This window comes from Petaurus breviceps, unplaced genomic scaffold, assembly GCF_028583685.1.
Source record: "Petaurus breviceps papuanus isolate PSGF00001 unplaced genomic scaffold, PetGlider_PUasm1.0 90849, whole genome shotgun sequence".
NCBI classification, from domain to species: domain Eukaryota; kingdom Metazoa; phylum Chordata; class Mammalia; order Diprotodontia; family Petauridae; genus Petaurus; species Petaurus breviceps.
Genome location: NW_027187361.1, coordinates 27790762 through 27808544, shown reverse-complemented (window position 1 = coordinate 27808544; position 17783 = coordinate 27790762). Strand labels below are relative to the sequence as shown.

The following is a 17783-nucleotide window of genomic DNA, read 5'->3' as shown; positions in this document are numbered from 1 at the left end:
AGTAAGTGTTTGAGGACTTCTGATAAATCACTATGCTAGATTCTATATATCTATCTGTTTGTCTGTCTATCTATCCATCTAAAATAACCCCTACTAGAGGGGGCTGAGTCAAGATGGTGGAGTAGAAACAGGACTTCTGTGGGGCTCCTGCTCCCACCTCCCCCAATTCATGTAAAAGGTGACTCTGAACAAACTTTGGAGCTACAGAATCCACAAAATGACACAAAGAAACTAACCTCCTGCTGAGGACAGCCCGGCAGGCCTGCTCTGGGAGAGCCAGAGGTTTGAGCCTCAGTGTGGGCCTGACCAACCAGTGGCTGGAGGGACTTCAGATCACCAGCAGCTGTGGCCTTTCCAGAATTATCAACACATAGATGCTAAGGACAAAGTGAGAGGTCAGTGCAGTGTGGACTTTGGGATCCAGTAGTTGGGAGTGCATTGGTTTTTGCCCCCAGGGTGAGAAGGCACTGAGGAGCCTAGGCCCTGCAGCCACTCCCACGTGGCAGCTTCAGCTCCTGGCCTTCAGAGTGTAGGGGTCCCAATCAAAATCTGGCGGAAATGAATGATGTAAACTAGAAAGTGAATAAAGCATTTGAAAAAAAATAATAAAATATCCCCTATTATAGCCTTGATGACATGGGTAATTAATTATTAGCCTTAACAGTTAGAGTAGGTACAGTGAATGGAGCACCAGCCCTGGAATCAGGAGGACCTGAGTTCAAATCCAGCCTCAGACACTTAACACTTACTAGTCATGTGACCTTGGGCAAGTCACTGAACCCCCAAAAGAAAGAAAAAAGTAGAGTGAATTTTTTGCACAGTTGATGTGAGACCAGAAAAAGGGGAATTCAAGATAGAGAAAAACTTTATGTCCTTGTGTGATTCCTTAAGTACATTACCCTTAATAGAATTACAAAGAAAGTATATAGGGGTTTCAAAGAGGGAAAAATCACATTCACTTGGAATTTAGGAAGGGTTTCATGGAAGGAGGTAGTAGATTAGATCAAGAATAGAGGTCTTGAAGGAAAGGATTGTGACAGGTCTTTGATTGCTTTAAAAGTTGCTTAGGGATGCTTAAAATTACCTGTCATTTTATTTATAAAGCCAAAGTAAATTGTCCATAATCATTTATGAGAAATGTTCAAGTTGTACACTCCATTTGATATGTTTTTCAAGAGGTAAGAGGACAAAGGCTTGTGAGTAGCTGATTGTACTTCTGTTATTAATACTCATATTTTTGTAGATTGTGAATTTTGTAGTTCATTTTGTAGTAAATAAAATTGTCATTTCTTAAATTGCTTAAATCTTATAGTTCTTAGTTTATGTAGGGTTCAACCCAAATAAACTTGAAGAAATCACAATAAATGATTGTCGTGAAGAACCAAAGTATCAGGTGTCTTGCTAAAAGTGAAAAGACAAAATTCCTTTGTAGTTCCACTGTGTGATTACAATCTTGTTCTGAGTTTGAAAGCATTAATGCTTACATTTACAGAGCTCAAAACTTCCTAGGAAAAGTTCGTAATAATTTAATAGTCATGACATTTCCTCCAAAAACAGCAACAAACTTGTCATTTTGTTGTGACATACCATAATGTCATAGCTACGTATATTATTCTACACATCACCAGTAGTTTTTAAGAGGTAAAAATATTTTGTTATACATGGTATTATTATTTATATGAAGACAAACTAAAACTTCTTTTATTCCAATAATAGCAATTAATGAGAGTGTAATTTATAGACAAATGTTATAATTGTGAAATTTATACCTAATAATATAAGATTCTATTTGAAGAGGGGTGGAGTTCACAAATAAGAGCTTTTAAGACTTTTTATGAAAACTTAAAAGCACCTTTAAAAATGAATCATAATTGCTTTGTACTTGTATAGCTGCCATATAGTCTTCTAACATGCAGTTTTTGATAGAGAATTATTAATTTGTGATTAGATATGTTCTCTCTTTATTTTTTGGATGACAGTGTCTTTCCCCTATATTTTTATTTTAGTTAACGAAAAGTAATAAACATCAATATGAACATTTTGGTTATATGTAGTCTTCTAACATGCAGTTTTTGGTAGAGAATTATTAATTCATGATTAGATATATTATCTCTTTTTTATTTTTTTGATGACAAAGTCTTTCCTCTATGTTTTTATTTTGGTTAATGGAAAGTAACAAATAAACATCAATATGAACATTTTGGTTATAGGCAATACGAGGACCTGGGGTTCATTCCAATCTATGATACATATCGACTTTCTGACTGTGGGCAAGTTACTTAATCTCTCAGTATTCTAGGTACTACTTTAATACTATCAATTGCAGAGAAGATGTCCATATGCTTTGGTAGAGAGAGTTCTCTATATTAGTGAAAACAGAGGTCCAGTTCCTGTCTCTGAACTGGACACTGGCATTTATAATATTAGATTTTTGTTTTAATAAAATGAACAACTAATTAACCAATCCAATTACTCATCACCTCTGAACTAGACTGTGGTTTAATAATTACTCTCCCTATTTCCACCTCCTTCCCCTATAATATGTCATTCACTTAGCTGCCAAAGTAATATTTTAAAATCATAGGACTGAACCCATCATTCTTTTGCTCCAGAAGCTTGAGTGGCTCCTTATTGCCTCAAGGATGAAAAACGGATTTCTGGTTGGTATTTAAGACCCTTCATAATTTGGCTCCAAATTGCCTTTCCTAGCCTATTATACAATTACTTCTCAGTACACATTATACTCTATGATCCGCCCAAAATGGCACATATGTTCACTTCCATCTCTTATCTCTGTGCCTTTGTGTTGCTTCTCCCATATGCCTGAAGTGCCCTTCTTTACTCCTGCTTTTTGGAACTCCTAATTCTCGTTAAAACTCAGCTCAGGTGCTTTTAAGAGGTCCTTGTGGAGGCCTTTCCTGATTCTCTTCTCTTTCACTTCTCCCTTGTATTTATTTTGCATATATTTTGAATTTACTTATCTGTGTTCATGATCTTCTCTCCCTTAAACCACCTTCCCCCAATGGAAAGTTGAAGACAGGAATTATTTTGGCTTTGTATTCCCAAGACTTCAGCTCTTGGGTGACCAGAAAGCATCTTCCAGTTCCAAGGGAATATTGGTTTGAGCACTGAACAGTCAGGCCCAGGAGATATTTTTGTTTCCTTTTAGGGAAAAAAATAGTCTAACACTTTGGGTCACCAGGTGGCACAGTGGATAGAGTGCCCCACCTGGAGTCAGGAAGACTCATCTTTCTGAGTTCAAATCTAGCTTGGGACGCTTACTAGCTGTGTAACGCTGGCAAATAACTTAATACCATTTGCCTCGGTTTCCTCAAATCTGGAAAATGGTCTGGAGAAGAAAATGGCAAATCACCCCAGAATCTTTGCCAAGAAAATTCCAAATGGAGTCATAAAGAATCAGTAACTGAAAAACACTCTGACAAAAGTAGCCAGTGAAAAACATAAAGTTGAGATATCATTTTAAAAATAATACTGATAATTTAACTCATTTGTATAGTACTTTGTAGTTTACAGACACTTTCTTCATAATAATCGTAGATATACTAACTTTAGGAGCATATTATAATTGGAATTCGACCAATAATGTTTCAGCTGACAGAGGTCTGTAAGTGTCCTGTTTTAGTAACAAAACAATTTTGTATTTGTGTGTAATGATCTTAAAATAGTTTAAATATTTTTTCTTTTAAGTTGTTTAAATCTTGCCAAAACGTTTCTCCTTTGTCTTTCTCTTCAGAGAAAGGTCAGAGATAAATTACAGTTCATATCTTAACCGTATTACCCCATATCCTAAATAATTACAGTGTAAGTCAATAACACTTATTGTAGTTTTCTTGTCATCACATTTTAGTGCCTGCTACTATTCTTTAAATCCTGAAATATTGAGAATAGTAAAGGGAAATGGAACAGACAGAAACAGATGAAGCAAATGTAACAGAGCATATGATGTGTAAAATGTTACAAAGATTGTTATTTTCTTCTTTGGCAAGATCTGCATTTCCTGTAGTTCTTCGTCTCACAAAAATGCAGTGTGACAATACAGAAAATCCTTTTTGTACCTCTCAGCGCAGTATATGTTCTCGCTACTCTCTTTTCATGTCCTATCAAGTTCCCATTGAGTTTAGATTTATTAAGTGGTTTGATTGAGAAAAGCACTGAATATGTTGAACAGGGAGTAATGAAATGGACACAGGTTGGATTTGGAATATTAACTTTAAAGCAGTGGTTTCCTTACTAAAGAATATTTTTGTTACATAATCAGTTTATGCATATTGATCATTGAAAGAGAAACTTCTGTATTCTTAGCGGGGCAGCTAGTGGCACAGTGGATAGAGTACTGGGTCTGGAGTTAGGGATACTTTTCATGAGTTCAAATCTGGCCTCAGACAGTGCCTTGTGTGACCCTGGGCAAGTCATTTAACCCAGTTTGCCTCCATTTCCTCATCTGTAAAATAAATTTGAGAAAAAACTGGCCAACCACCCCAGTATCCCTGCCAAGAAAACCCCAAATGGGATCATGAAGAGTTAAACATGACTGAAAAACAACTCAACAACAGCAAAGATTCGCAGTAGTAAACCACTGGCGTATGTCAAGTCAGCTTAAAAAAAGACAGTACTTGCTATCACTTGTCATGGATGCCTTACAGATTTCAGTTTCTATCTGAAATAAGTAATTTTAAAAACAGTTAAATAATAGAAATCCATCTGATGATAATCATTGAAATATAACAGGTAGATGACATACTCCGTGGTAATAGGTTTTTAATATATTTAACTAACATATCAACTTTATTTGAACAAATTTCATTTTTATTCTGACTGATATGAATAGACATAAAGTACTGTGGGGGAAAAAATACTATTAAGGTCAAATGTATTAGACCTTAAGTTTTATAAAAACACTGTTTTGAAAACTATCCATTATAAAATCAAGCTATCATCAGTTCATCAGTTTAAAAAAAATGAAATTATTTTAATTTATAAATATTTTAGAGTAGTTTTAAGAAGTCATTTTTTCCCCTTTTTAATAAACAGAAGCCTACAGGGTGAAAGATTATTGCTTTACGGTAAAGTCATTTGAAAAAGTGCCCAATCATTTTTTTTCCTTGTTCTTTTAAGGGGGCTTGTAATAAACCATTTCTGGTCCCAGTAAACTCAATGCAACAATTTTAGCCAAAGACTTTTTAAAAGTTATAGCACTTTTAAACCAATGTCTCTCACAAACATAGAGCTACCTAAAGTTGGAATGGTCTCAGGTTTTTAAGCAAAGGTGTCCTAGGTGACCGCTTGTCTGGCATGTTTTATATGGCTTACTTGTTCAAGTAAAAGCTGGACTAGATGGCCTCCACGATATTTCCCAACTCGGTGATTCCTGATTCTGTGACGTACATTTATAGGAGCCAAACTTGTCTATTTGTGCTCTTTTCCTCCCTCACACTTCTTGTCTAGGTCATACCAGAAAATAAGTCATCTTTGCCTTTTCTGAACTCATATGCAAAAGCCAAAAATAAAAATGGTTAGTTTGCATTCTGTATAGGGTATATAACGTGTAAAAAATGAGTATATACATGAAATGTGTGTACACACACACACACACACATATGGAGGAGAAGGAGAACATTAACCACTAGGGGGAACAGGAAAGACCTCTTTTAGGACAAGAGTTCTTAACTTTGTTTTTGTGTCATGAACCTCTTTGTCAGTCTGGTGTAAACTAAAGGATTATCAAAATAATGTTTTTAAATGCATAGGATTATAAAGGAAACCAGTTATATTGAAATATAGTTATAAAAATGTGGGAAAAATTACTGGACTCAAGGTTAAGAATTGGTGTTACAGGCAGTAACATATTAGGTGAAACTAGGTGAACATCATGTGGTAGAAAAAGCACTGACCCTGAAGTCAGAGGACCTGGGTTTGGTTCCTGCCTTATTTTGTGTTTTACCTCCAGTCTTGGATTTCCGATTGCTGTTGGATATCTAGAACTAGATGTATTAAACTCAACATGTCCATATCTTTCCTCCCTAAATCCTCTCCTCTGCCTAACTTCTTTATTCATGTTGAAGGTACCACTATCCTCCCAATGACTCAGGTTCCCAATATAGGTGTTATCCATGGTCATTCAGTTGCTAAGTCCTATCGTTTCTATTTTTGTATATACCTCCTTCTCTCCTCTGTCACTGTTACCACCCTGGCACAAGGACCTTGTTACCTCATGGCAAGAATGTTACAATAAAATGTTGCTGATGGGGCCCCTTGCCCTGAATGTCTCTCTCTTTAGTCCATCCTCCACTCATTTCTCAAATTGGTCTTCTCCCCTGTTCAGTAGACTTAAGTGGCTTTTAGGTTACCTCCTTATCAAATAGAAAATCTTGTTTGCCTGTTAAAGCCCTTCACAACCTGGCGCCTTCCTGCATTTCCGGTCTTAGACTTTTTCATCCCACCATGTACTCTTCAGTCAGTTGACAGTCTCTTCCTTGTTCCATCTCCAGACTCCTGAGTTTTCAGTGACTATTCCCCTGCCTGGAATACTGTTGCTTCTCATCTCTGCCTTCTAGCTTTTCTGCATACAGTGGGACTTTAAAATCCCATTTTATGCCAGAAGCCTTTCCTGAAATCTCTAAATACTAGTGTCTTCCCTTAGTTAACTAGCTCTAATTTAGCCTCTGCGTGTGTGTGTGTGTGTGTGTGTGTTGATTGTATATGGTTTGCAGGTAATTTTCCCCATTAGAATGTGAGCCCCTTTGTTTTGACTTTTTTTTTGGTATCCCCAGTGCTTAGCATGGTGCTGGCTGGTGCTGGCATTTAGTAAGCAATTAATAAGTGCTTGTTTATCAGCTAACTAGAGAGAGGCAAGGGAGTTTTTTCAGCAGCAGAATGACATGGCCACACTTGAAGTCTAGGCTATTTTTATAGGCACTCAGATACTTGTCGAGTAAATCAGTAGAACAAAGTTTATTATATATCCATGATATGCAAGGCACCATGGAGATAAATGGTGGAAGATGACAGCTTCTGCCCTCAAGGACCTTACAGTTTACTAGGATAGGATATTTTAAGTTAATGAATTTTTTTGAGCAACTTAAATTGTCTTTGTTTTCAAGTGTCTGAGGACACAGTGAATGAATAATAAAACTAGTCTTTTAGAATGGTGCAGAGTTAAGGATTTAAAACTATATTATTAAAAATTATATTTCATTTATTTTCAAAGATCAGCCTTATCTCCTTCCCACTTTCCATACTCCACCCCCAACATTGAGAAAACAAAAGCAAAATCCCTTTTACAAACATGTATAGTCAAATATCTCACTCACTGCTTGTGTGTGTGTGTGTGTGTGTGTGTGTGTGTCAGATCTTCACTCAGAGTCCATCATTTCCCTGTCAAGAGGGGGGCATCATGTTTCATTGTGAATCTGCCAGGGATTGTGATTGGTCTTGTGTTGATCAGTTTCCAGGTTTCCATTTTTTTTCCTTTAAGAAATATATTTTGTTTTCATCAACCATGATTCATCATCTTCACCTTCCCAGCCCATTCCTCCTCAACTCTGATTGAGAATGCAAGAAAAACAAAACTCATTACACACGTAGAGTCAGTCAAAAGAAATTTCCAAATTGCCCGTGTCCTAATAAATATTTTTTCTCATTCTGCTGTCTGAGATCTTGACTTCTTAGTAGGAAGGCAGCATGTTTTATCATTACTACTCCATAATCCTGGTTAGTCATTATTCTGAATAGAGTTCAACATTATACTATTTCATCACATTTATATACCATAATTTGTTCATCTCCCCCAATTTATCGTCATTCTCTCAAATGCCCATCCTTTGCCCCCTCAAAAAGATCTATAAATCTTTTTGTACATCCTTGGAATGTTTTTCTGAGAACTATTTCATACTTTAGTCCATCTTCTAATTCTCATTTCCCCCTTTTCCTTTTCCCCTCCTATTTCATTGAAAGTGAATTGTATTTCTTTGTTGACTCTATGTGCATACATATACTTCCTTCTGTAGAAGAAAGAATTTGAACTGGTATTCAGATGAAAATGAGGTTAAAGTGGCAGCCATTCCCTTTACTCTCCTCTTCCTTGTTTGTATAGTTGTGCATTTGTGTATATGCATTGTGTGAAATATAATTTTCTCAAACCTTCCTGTTCTTTTTCCCTCAGTGTATTCCTCTTTTCCAGTCTTTGCATTCTTGAGATAATCAAGACAAAACAGTACCTCTCCCTGACAAGCAGATAAACAAGACAGAATCAGTACCTCTCCCAGGCTTAGTCTCCCTTTGAGTCCTTATGAGACAACTAGGTGACTCATTGAATAGAGACCTGGGCTTGGAGTCAGGAAAACCTGAGTTCGAGTTCTGCCTCCCCATATCTTTGCTAAGAAGACCCCAAGTAGGGTCATGAAGAGTCAGACATGACTGAACATTAAGTCCCTAGCCTCCCTTGGTGAGTTCAGGTGATGGTAGAGATCAGAAGGGATACATGTATCATCTCACCTTACCTAAATATAGGCATTTTATCCTTGTTTAGTCTTTTATGGTTGTCCATTCATGTTGACCTTTTTATGTTCCTCTTCACTACTGTGTTTATAATTCACAGTTTCTCCACAGATCTAGTGTTTTCATCAGGATTACTCTTTCATTAAAGGACTATTTTTTCCCCTGTAGCATTGTACTCAGTTTTGCTGGTTATATCATACTTGGCTGTAAGCTCATATCCTTTGCCTTCTGGAATATCATATTCCAAGTTCTCTGCATCCTTTATAGGATGGTTACTGTATAATCTTGACTGTGACTCCTAGATTCTTAAATTCTTTTTTTCTGGATATTTACAGTATTTTTTCTTTGACCTGAAAGTTCTGGGCTTTGGCTAAGAGGGGAGAAAATAAGCAAACTATTTTTCACTTTCATTCTTTCTTTTTTGAGTGTCCTTGCATAAGATGACTAATATGTTAATGTTTTACATGGTTGCATGGTTATAAGCTATATCAGATTACTTAATATTTTAGGGAAGGGGAGGGGAGTGAAGGAGGGATAGAATTAGAACTCAAAACTTTAAAAAATGTTAAAAATTGTTTTTACATGTAACTGGGGAAAAATATTATTTCAAAGAAAAGAAAATTTTTTTTCTCTTTTCCAGTTATTTTGTGATGATATACCTTTACACTCTCTAAGTTTTTCCATCTTTTGGCTTTGTTTGCTTTTTGGAGGGGAGAGGGCAGGGCAATTGGGGTTAAGTGACTTGCCTAAGGTCACACGGCTATTAAGTGTTAGAGATCAAATTTGAACTCAGGACCTCCTGACTCCAGGGATGGTCCTCTATTCACTATGCCACATAGCCGCCCCCTTTGTTTTTATTTTTTAATATGTTTTTATTTTCTTAAATACTTCACATGTAACCTGAAAAGACTTGCATGAACTGATGCAGAGTGAAGTGAGCAGAACCAGTAGAACATTGTACACAATAACAATATCATACAGTGATCATTAGTGAATGACTTAGTTTTTCCCAGCAATACAATTATCAGAGACAATTCCAAAGGACTAATGATGAAAAATGTTGTCCCTCTCCAGAGAAAGAACTGATGAGTGCAAAATAAAGCATAATTTTTTTTCACTTTATTTCTTTTTGTAATGTATTTTTTCCTGTGTTTTCTTTTACAATATTACTAATAATGTTAAAAATAAAAGTATGTTAAAAATATAACTATGTTTTGCATAATTGCATATGTCTAAACTATATCAAATTGGTTATTATCTCAGGGAGAAATTCTCTAATTTGGAATTTTTTTAATGATTTTTTAAATGAGTAAAAATAGTTTTTACATGCAATGGGGCAAATAAAATATTAATAAAAATATTTCCTACTTATGTGTAAAATATTTTTAACATTCATCTTTTAAAATGATGCTTTCCAAATTCTCTTGCTTCTACCCCTACCTTCTCCTTGAGAAGGCAAATAATTTGATATTGCTTTTGTGTCTGAAGTCATGCAAAATATTTTCCTATTAGTTGTGCTGCAAAAGAAGAGAGACAAAAAAAACAAAACACCGTATAAAAAATATGCCTAAATCTGTATTTAAAATTCATCAGTTCTTTCTCTGGAGGTAGATAGCATTTTTCACCACGGGTCATTTGGAACTGCCTTGGATCATTGTCTTGATCAGATTAAGCAAAGACTTTCAGAGTTGAACATCTTTACAATATTGCTATTACTATATATGCTGTTCTCCTGGTTTTGTGCATTTCACTTTGTATCAGTTCATATCACTCTTCCCAGGTTTTTCTGAAACCATATTGCTTGTCATTTCTTATAATACAATAGTGTTTTTATTCAGTTGTTTGAGTCGTGTTTAACTCTTTGTGACTCTATTTGGGTTTTCTTGGCAAAGATGCTGGTTTGCCATTTCCTTCTCCAGATCTTTTTACAGATGAAGATCCGAGGCAAACAGGGCAAACGGGTGAGTGACTTGCCCAGGGTCACACAGCTAGTAACTATCTGAGGCCAGATATTTAAACTCAGGAAGATGAGTCTTCCTGACTTCAGGTCCAGAATTCTATCTACTTGAAGCCTCCCTGCCTTATAGCACAATTGTATTCTATCACAATCATATACTACAACTTGTTTGGCCGTTCCCCAGTTGATTGGTATCCCCTTGATCTGCAATTCTTTGCCACCACAAAAAAAAAATCTGCTACAAATATATATATATTTTTTTTTTTTTTTTTTGTCCAAATAGGTTCTTTTTCCTTTTGTTTGATCTCTTTGGGATACAGATCTAGTAGTGCTGGGTCAAAGTGTATGATCAGTTTTATAGCCCTTTGGGCATAGTTTCAGAATGGTTAGACTAGGTCACAATTCTACCAACAGTATATTAGTATCCCAATTTGTCACATCCTCTTGATCATTTGTCATTTTTTTTTGTCATGTTAACCAGCCTGATAGGTGTGAGGCAATATCTCAGGGTTTTTTGATTTTAATTTTTCTAATCAGTAGGGATTTATAGCACTTTTTCATGCTACTATTTAATAGCTTTTAATTTCTTCTTCCTGTCCATATTCTTTGGTAGTTTGATTTGTATAGCACTGAATATATAAATTAACTTAAGTAGAATTGTTATTTTTATTATATTGACTTGGTTTACCCATGAGCAATTAATATTTCCCCATTTGTTTAGATTTGTCTTTAACTGTGTGAAAAAACATTTTGTAATTGTGTTCAGAGAGCTCCTGTGTTTGTCTTGTCAGGTAAACTCCTAAGTATTTTATATTGTTTGTAGTGATCTTATGGAATTCCTTTCTGTCTCCTGCTGGATATTGTTGGTAGTATAAGAAATGCTGATGATATGTGTGGGTTTATTTTTTTATATCCTACAACTTTTCTAAAGTTGTTAATTATTTCAGCTAGTTTTTTAATTGATTACCTAGTGTTTTCTAAGTATACTATATATCATCTACAAAAAGTGATAGTTTTGTTTCTTCATTGCCTATTTTTATTCTTTCAGTTTTTTTTCCTTGTCTTGTTACGATAGCTCACTTTTCTAATACAATATTGAATAATAGTGGTGACATTGGGCATCCTTGCTTTACCCCTAATCTTATTGGGAAGGCTTCAAGTTTATTGCCATTAATGCTTTCTCTTGGTTTTATATAGATTCTGTTTATTTTAAGAAAGGCTCTCTTATTTCCAGGCTTTTTAGTGTCATATTGGAATCTTCTGTCTGCTTTGTTTCCTTTGCCTGGTCATGTCGCCCCTCAGTCACTTGATCCCTGGGCTTTTTGCCACAGTAGGACTCTGCCACCAGACAGGGGAGCTTTCGTCCCAAATGCTGGGGTTTTCTCAGCTGCTGAAGGTATTAGATGGGTGCCCTCTCTGAGGCCTCCACACACTCTGGCAAGCTGGGCACACACCCCAGGACCTCCACCCAAGACTGCAATCCAGATCTAAGAAGGTTAAAGCAAGACTGATTACCCCTCAGACTGGTGCTTGGTCCCCCTACACTCTGCAGGCCAGGAGCTGAAGCTGCCACATGGCGCTGGCTGGCTGTGCCAGTGTCTCAGCAGCTTCTCGCCCCAGGGGCAAAAGCCACGCACTCCCACTTACTGGGTCCCAAAGTCCAGACTGTACTGACCTCTCACTTTTTCTTCAGCATCTATGTGTTGATAATTCTGGAAATGGCCACAGCTGCTGCTGATCTGGAGTCCCTCCAGCCAGCAGCTGGTCAGGCCCGCCCTGGGGCTAAAGCCTTTGTGTGGGGCTGGGCTCCCAGAGTGCCATGCTGGCCGATTCCTGCTGGCCTGCAGGGCTTTCCTCAGTGAGAGGTTAGCTTCTCTGTGGGTTCTGCAGCTCCAAAGTTTGTTTAGAGTCCCCTTTTACATGAATTGGGGAAGGTGGAAGCAGGAGCCTTGGGGAGATCCTGCTTCTACTCCACCATCTTGGCTCCAATGCCCCACCAAGGTCAGGTTTTGTTTAGGGGGCATATGCTATTGGGAAACTTCTTTCTCATTCAGTTTTCTCCAAAGGGCTATGGTATCTAAATTTTCCAAGATTCTATTCATCTCCTTAATGTCTTTCTTATTTGGATTTCTCTAGCTCTGAGAGGGGAAACTTTAGATCCTTCAGTAGTATAGTTTGACTCTATTTCTTCCTGTAATTGATTTAACTTTTCCTTTAAGAATGTGAATCCTCTGCCATTTGGTGCCTGTTTAGTATTGATATCACTTGCCTGTGGTTTCATTTCACAAGATGTAGTTTTACTGCTTATCCCTTTTAATTAGGTCTGTTTTTTTCCTTCTCTGGATCATAACACATTCTGCTCCAACCCGTTGTTTTAACTCCGCGTGTCTCTCTTGTTTCAGGTGTCTTTCTTGTGAACAGCATGTTGTTGGATTTTAGTTTCTAATTCATTCTGCTTTCGTTTGTGGGTGAGTTTGTCCCTTTCCCATTCAGTTATGATTGCTAACCATCCTATTTTCTGTGTGTTCTCTTTTTATCCAGTCCTTTCTCTTAAATCTCTTTTGTTTTAATTTTTTTTCTTATGTTACATCATATCCTATTAAGTAGTATGTTTTGGTTATTCCCTCTACACCACAACTTTCCCAGTTATGGTTTTGATATATTGCAGGTTAGTATAAGAATTTAAATGGGATGGGGGGAGGGGAGTTTTGCAAAAGCCACAGATGACACGTGAAGGCCAGCAGACAACAGAGCAGTTTAGAAACTCAGAAATGCATAAAACATATCTATGGTATTATATCTTGCTGGTATATTTCATCTTTTAATACTCTAAACACACCATAAAAGAAAAAGGAAAAATTCAAACTTATTTGTTACAAAGGGAGAGCCAAAAAACATTTATGTGGATTTTCCAGAGAGATAATCACTTGATAACTGTATATATTATTTTATGTTCATTACATTACATTATATTATATTGGCTTCCCTTTGGTCCCTTAAAATTTTAAGGAATTTGTTGCTTGGTCAAGGTTTTGTACTTCATATGCCTACCTGTTTATGCTCTTCCCAATTCTTGAGATTTTTCCCTCAGGTTTTTCCTCAAGTGTTTTCATTTCATTTTTTTTTTAACTCTTGCTTCATCCCTTCTTGGAATTTTAGTTGAGCTTGTGTTTAACACAGACCAGGCTGCATTTTGTGTTTTTCTCTGAGGCAGTGCTTGGAGATATTTTAAAGTCCTTGATTTCTTCATTTGTCTTGATTTCCCTGGGACCATAATGGTGGGGTTCTTTTTTATTTGCTCTTTCTTCTAACCTACTTCCTTACTTTGGACTTAATGTTAGATCTGGGTTCTGAGGCACTTTTGGAGGGAAGGTCTGAACTTGACCTGTTGCTGCTTTTTTCGGATATTGAATAGAGGCTGGTGGGAAGTGCAAGCTTTCAGTGCCCCAAAAGTGGTTTGATCCAGGACAAAGTCTGATTGCTGCCCCCCTTCACTGAGCTCTGTAAGTTCTTGACCTAAGTTTGGGTCTGAGCAAGTGTAGACTGCTGCTGCACTCCATCCATCCTTATCAACCAGCTGGAAAATTCTGTTGGCTCAGAGTGGCAGAGTTGGTCTCACCTTTGATCTGGGATTCCCACTACCCTGATTATTCTGTAGGCTGGGTTAAGTGTTGGAAGTGAGGCCCTGCCTAGCTCCTAAAGTCTAAATCATATTGCTGCTGCTGGTGCTGTTGAATAAGAACTTCTGTCTCTTTAGCTATATCACCAGGGTTTCCCTATTTGCCATGCCCCCCTTCTCACTCGACTCTGTATCTGTGACCCTGGAAGAGTCTGCCAGGTGGTACTTGTCTTTGTTACAGTGCCCCCCAACTGTCGTGGATCTTGAGTGTGATCCTGAGACCTCCTCTCGTCCTGCTGTATAACCTCTCCCAGCATGCTCCCGATCCCGCTCTTAACTCTGTGCCTAGCGGGTTGGAGAAAGAATTCACTGTGATTTTTTTTCTCAGTTTCCTCATCAGGACCTGTTAGGAGTTTGTGCAGAGGAGCTCACTGCTGTCCTTCCTATCAGTCTGCTCTCTTGGCTCGACCTCCTCTACTTACAGTTTGAAATAACCTCAAGTAAAGTTATTGGTCCTTGTGCAAATTAGAGCAAAACGCTTTTCCTCTACATGCTATGTGCAGTGTATTTTATAGTAGATTCATTATTCTCATCTCACTCTGAATACCTTTAATCAGTAATAATTTAGGAAAATTGCTTTGGGAAATGAAAATTTTGATGAGGGAATTTCAGGGATAAAAGGGCAAGAAATTTTGGAAGTTGAGCACTTTGAAGGAAGGCCTAGACTGCATAGTTTGTGCTGAAGGAAGACCTAGATTGTGTAGTTTGTACAACCAGAGGGCAGACTAAGGGTCCTATGACACAGAGGTTCCTAGGACAGACAGACTTCACCTTTGCAGTTTTGCCTAGAGCCCTGGTGGGCCTGCAGTGCCCCTGAAAAATCTTCCCACCAGTAGTGTTAGATTGCCAAGCCAGATAGAGATAGATCTAAAAAGTCAACTTTTTAGCATTTTTTATGATGAACTACATTTTGATTGTCATTTGCCACAAAACAGCTAATTTTGTGGATTTTTTAAAAAATGTAAACTTTTAAAAACTGACAAACTAGTTGGTTGCTTAAAATGTTTCTGTATGGCTAGATACTTAAAATCTTTTTTAAGGCATCCTTCACCCAGAACTATCTCAGCAGAGGATAGTGAATATAAATTGTTTTGAAGTCATAGGTATAAATGCCTAAAATTCATAAAAAATGAATTTTATGCTTAGTCATACCAATGGTTATATAGCATAGTATTCTTTGTCTTTGCTCAACCAGATGACATTTTGGGGAAGGAAGAGTAGGGAGAGATGCCCTTCAAGACACTTTACTCCAATAGTATTTGTCTTCTATTTAACTGCCTTATTATGGAAAGTATATTTTCTTTAAAAGCTTTGTGTTTGTAAAGGAGTAAGTTTTATTTTTTAAAAAATAGTGTCTGCAAAGCTGCTAGCATTACCTTTTTATTGATGTCTAGATATTACAGAACAGGCTGAAACTTGTAACTGATGTTGGCTTGGCAGCTTTTAGATGGGGATGCTTACTCAAGGAGAAGTCGTTCTGCCTGGTTGGTTTTTATTTGTGGATACTCAATAAGGTCATTCCTACTTGTGCCCTGTCAGTAATTCTGGCTTTAATCTGCCAGCCCTTTTAATGACATACGAACCTTTCGATACTTACCTCTTTTGACAAATACCCCCTTCCTCCATGGAGTTGAATGGTGTGATTGTTTTCCTAAATTTGGTACAATATAAAGTTTATCCTCATCTTTTTTTTTTGGGGGGGGGAGAGGGGACATAGGTGAGAGGGGAGAATCTTCCTTTCTCTTACTAACTCTCTCCTTTGACCTCCTTTCCTCTCAGTCTGATCCTGATATTGGCGTTCCTGCTTGAAAGTACAGTCTGCTCTTTGGCAGATAGTCACTTGACCCTGGTATTGCTGTTCTTTCTCATTCCCTACCCCCTTACTTTGGCTGATCTTCTGCTAAATTCTTTCAGAAGTTTAAGCAGGACAATCAGTCTCTAGCAGACCTGACTACACTCCTCAAATTACATGTGCCCTGGGTCTTCCCTCAGTGCTATGGGAATACATAGTGTTTATCTCAATATGGTGAAAGATTTTCAGTTCGCAGCATTGGCTTGATAATATCAAATACATGTATTAGATTTTAAACTCTTCTTCTATTATGAAATCTCAGGGAGGGTTGTAATTTTGAGAACTGTTTAAAAAGTACATTGCTATGATTTTGGAAGTGCTTATTTAAATGACTATGCTTTGCAGTAGACAAGTAAATAAGTGCTCAGTAAATAGCTGTTTTTGATTTAATGTTGATCAGATGCTTACTTCTAAACAACTGTACTCTTGAATTGTTTAAACCAGAAGCATTGTATATACTCAAATGGAGTATTTTGGGGAATAATCACATTTACTTTAACCACAACCTTAGTTAATAGTCAAGCTTGATTTTGAAGAGGCAACATTTTATGGTAGGATTTGCATATTCCATTTACTTCTTTTAAAAAACACCTTCCATAGAAGTTGACTATATTCTGGTTTAATTTTTGCAGATGTTTCCATAAATTATGACAATTTAGGTCTTCCACATGTTGCTGTAAGCACAATAAAAGCATTCATAATTTCAAATTTAAGTGAAGTATCTGTTAAAAAATGTTACCTTCATCATCATTTTGTTTTGTACCATAAAGTTGTTCTATTTTATAGTCCTTAATATGAAGAGGTGTGAGGAGGCAAACTCTGGCTCATTAGGTATATCTGAGAAAATATGAAAACCTTTTTATGTATGTGCTTTGGCATTAGTCATTTGATAGTCAGATCAGGGCTACAAATACTTCATCAGTTAAGGAAATAAAGAAGTTATAAAGCAACATTCTCATTCATTTACAGATACTATATGGTTATAAGAGTAAAAAACTTTTAGTATTGTGTTGTTGAATAATTTGAACAATAAAAATTTGACTCTTACTGTCACTAAATTACATCTAATATTTCCTAGATGAACAGTTATAATTCTCACTGAATGATAGCATTCAAAAATGTATAAAAATATGTGTTCCCTTTTTGCTACATTTTAATAAGAAACAATTAGAATAACAGTTAACTGAATTTTAATGCATGTTTTGTTGAGAGTATAAGTGTGATATTTCATTAGTGTAAGTGTAACTATCAAATATTAAATAATCTTTCCCTACATATAACTACTAAAAGCACATTTAAAAGCCTAAATTAAACTATGAATGCATAACCAGTGAAGAATTAGAACACCCTCTACTGGAATTTGCAGACTAATTGTTTTTTTTTTGGTAGGATCTTTTTTTCTGAGGATTTATGTGGCTTGTGCTTGGGGAATGCTAGGAAAGCTTTAAAGAAGTAATCCACCTGCCTTAGAAAGATATTAGGTCACTTTATTTTGTTTTACTTACATGCCTTGAATGGTATTTTTTTTACTAGCATATTCATCATTTTATAAAGAATGTAGCAAACACATGGTAGTGTTCCTTATTTTTACCCAAATAAAATAATTTTATTTCAGTATATATAATTAAGAATTTCTGCATAGTGATAATTTAGAATTTTTGTGGATTTGACTTTATTTAGAAGTAAAATAGTAATGTTTAAAAATAGACTTGTGCTTTCTTTAGGGATTTCCAGGTATATGACTGCTCTGCAAATTAGTCTTTATATTGCTTGCTTGG

The 17783-nt window shown here is 36.5% G+C and overlaps 1 protein-coding gene across 10 annotated transcripts in view; it reads left to right on the top strand.

The window, feature by feature from the left end:
• NRIP1 (nuclear receptor interacting protein 1) overlaps positions 1–17783 on the top strand; it is a 154595-nt gene that overhangs the window by 78690 nt on the left and 58122 nt on the right. For 4 of the 10 annotated variants that reach the window (XM_069073038.1, XM_069073042.1, XM_069073039.1 and 1 more), the window contains exon 3: positions 12877–12942. The exons of the other annotated variants lie outside the window; for them this stretch is intronic. The gene's annotated coding sequence lies outside the window, so the exon portion shown is untranslated. The remainder of the gene's footprint in view (positions 1–12876; positions 12943–17783) is intronic. 10 annotated transcript variants of the gene reach the window in all.